The sequence below is a fragment of the Adiantum capillus-veneris genome, chromosome 11 (genome assembly GCF_014529385.1).
Source record: "Adiantum capillus-veneris isolate H3 chromosome 11, ASM1452938v2, whole genome shotgun sequence".
In the NCBI taxonomy this organism is placed as follows: domain Eukaryota; kingdom Viridiplantae; phylum Streptophyta; class Polypodiopsida; order Polypodiales; family Pteridaceae; genus Adiantum; species Adiantum capillus-veneris.
This window is the reverse complement of record NC_140941.1, coordinates 94,983,052-94,986,250: the sequence shown is the minus strand read 5'-3', so window position 1 is coordinate 94,986,250 and position 3,199 is coordinate 94,983,052. Positions and strand designations below refer to the sequence as shown.

General features: G+C 43.9%; 1 pseudogene; it reads right to left on the bottom strand.

The window, feature by feature from the left end:
• Positions 1-303: 303 nt before the first annotated feature.
• LOC147447677 (uncharacterized) lies at positions 304-2,784 on the bottom strand (annotated as a pseudogene).
• Between the last annotated feature and the right edge of the window lie 415 nt (positions 2,785-3,199).

The window sequence follows — 3,199 nt, the reverse complement described above, 5'->3', positions numbered from 1 at the left end:
GCTTGCATTGGGAGGACCAATCTGGGCAATCACAATAGGAGGATTGTAAACTCACGTGATACCAAGTGTCCGAAGACATGCTCTGAATCTTGAATAGCAACGTAGATTTGTTCACCACCTGAAGCGTAGATGGATTAGTCTCATATCACTGAAATAACTTCTCCCCACCTGCTAGTGATTTGGTTGCACTCTTGCTTGAGCCATACACAACAAAACGTTCAGAGTCCACTATTGACATACACACAATGAACTTGTTTAGGAAAAGTAGCTGATATAAAAATGCAAGGAGAAAATGATTAATGCTCACCTAGCTCTTGCTTCTGCTTGAAGAACTCCAATAGAGTTCCTCCCATCCAGGTTCCACTCCTTGCATCACCAACAAGTGCATGCAATAGGTCAAGCACTGACCTATTTATCCTTGCATCCAACAAAGTGTACTTAATGTACTGCCATAATCTCTCCACGAGATTTTTAGTGTCCACATTACCATGGGGAAATAAGCGCCCAAACTTTGGCCAACGCTCATGCCATATACATGACTTTGAGCACCATCCGTTGGATACATAACGTTGAATATTTACATGCTTGGAGTAGTCCAATAAGAGTTTCTGAAAGCGAGCTTCGAAATCATCCTCACACTTTGAATGCATAAGGTTGCACATCGTAGAATATACTTGATCTCGCAAGTCTTTTGGCACTTCGGGCAAAAGATTATCTACCCAAGCCTTCTTGGCATGAAACTAGCAAAGCATGATATGGCATGCAACTTGCACTCGTCACCCTCTGTTGTCTTGAGCCCAACAAGCATCATCATCCCTAATGGCTCTCAAGATAGCATTCAGCTCTTGAGGGCACTTATCTATTATAATTGCATTCGGCCAAATGCTACCCATCCTTGAAAATATTACGCGGATCGTCAATTCAAGGGCAATGCTCTCCTGACATGTCCCAGGGTTACATGTGCATATCATCAACCACACAAGCAACCCGATCCCAGCTTGATTAGGCAAAACGACTGCATATAATGGCAACCCATGCACATTTGTCTTGAATGTGTTGTCCACAGCCCATGCGTTATGTCGTGAGAAGCGAATACACATCTCCAACATCCAACTATCTTGAATGATGATAACAAAAGGCTTCTGGATGTCTTGCAATGCATTTGGATTGTATGGCTGGACATATGCAACCTTTCAAAAGCAACAAGCATCTACATAAGGATGCAAGGACAACATATAAAAGTGAAAATGAAACTATTGCTGTAAAATAAGCTACCTTCCCATCAGCTTGTAACTTCAAAGCCTCCATATACATCCCCGACCAATCATTTTCTGATGCTCGACCTTAAAAAAATATTTTAGGTCAAGAAAATGCTATATAGGTTGGGACCATAAGCAATGAAAAGTACTACCTTGAAGTCGCAAGCTATATGCGACCTATCGGACCTCCTTTGGGATCATGAAGAATCAAAAAGTCACGCAATCTACTGGAGGCACTTGTTGCATGTGGAAGTTTTGTTTTGAGACAGACATTTTGGCAACGTGGCGGGATGTACCCACATCAAAGTAATCTTCCATGCAATAGTGAAGCACTTGTGGATGAACCGGTAGATAGTATAAGTCAAGCCGACAGCCAGGAACATGGCCGTGATGCTGGGCATGGAGAACAATACTGACTTTGTCGACTTCTTCTTTGAATTGCACTCGTGCCTTGAAAAGAGAACCACACTTCTTTGTTTTTCTCTCTCTGCGCTTGTCTCCTCCATGATGCCTTCTTGAACCACCACGATGACAAACGTAGATGTCCTCTACCTTACCAAAACTTACTTGGACCTATCTTATCTTGACAAGTCTCACCTTATGCTTAAGCGCAATACTCTCTAGTGCATCATTCACGTGGGCTTTATCTGTTAAAATTTTCACACTTGGGTTATTCACATCAGCATTCAACTTTCCTTCAACCTTATTTGACATAAGCAATTGGGGAGGGAGTGTTGGACCCTTGCTGCACACTTTGCAAGATCTAATCACGTCTTTGATAAAGGAAATATGTATGCCATGCTTTCTCACATCTGTACACCATTCCAATTTGACAATATCAATACTTTTTGACATGCCAAGGTGAGCCCCTTGTGGATCAATGTGACATTCTTCTATGATAGCTGCCCATTGCTCAGTTGGTGCAATTTCCAGGAGAGGCATCTTCAAGAAGAGCTTGGTCGATCCATCATGTTCGGGTCCTCGAATACATAGATTGTCCTACATCTTGTTCCATCTCTTTATGTCATGGACACCTACTTCTCGAAGTGTAGCCAAACTTGGGTTGCAAATCCCCTTCATATCTTGAAGCATTAGGTCGTAGCTTGCTCGATCAAAACTAAAGAAGTGGTGGGAAAGATGCAAGGATGGATCAGGAGACAGGATCCTAGGTTTGACCATGTGGATTGAGTCCCCATTTGAGGCCCCACATGGTTGCTTTTGAGGGAATTGGGCTCCATCTTCTGTATGGTCGGCACTGCTTGAGTTCCCTTCATTCAGCCAACCAGTATTAAAACCCAACGAATCCTCAGAATCCTGGCTTGAATCTGATTCAAATTCGCTGCTCACCTCTATACCCTCATTCAAATCAGGTATAGGCCCATCCATTTTACTCTTCATGGCTTCTTCTTCCTGCCAGTTATCCTTCTTCCTACCAGGTCACATTGAGATCGAAGCTGTAAGCATCTTTGATCCTCTCTTTGCCTTGCATTACCTCCTCTTCCACTCAGCTTGCATTCAGGTCCATCCTCTCCCCCTTTCTTGCAAGTTAACCTCCAACACCACCCAAAAACCGAATTTTAATTCTCCTGCATGCCCGTCAATTTCCCACGCGCCAGTGTGGATCCTTTCACCCTTTTGACCCCGCCACGTGGCCCCACCTATTCGGGTTTAGTTTTTTGCTGATGTGGACCGCTAGGCGGGCATGCCTGTCCGGGTTTAGTTTTCAAGTGCGAACGCTCCAGATCCCCCCGATAGCCGTGCGTCCACTTCTCATCCCTTGATCCCATTGCCACCCCCCATTAAAGGCTGGGTGTTACTTAGTCCTAAGGCCACACTTTCCTTCAAGAAATAATAACTTGATAATGTGCTTTGTAGCCACACACTTTTAGTCTTTGATGCCCTCACCTTGCAGATAGGACTTTAGTCTAGAAAGCTATTGG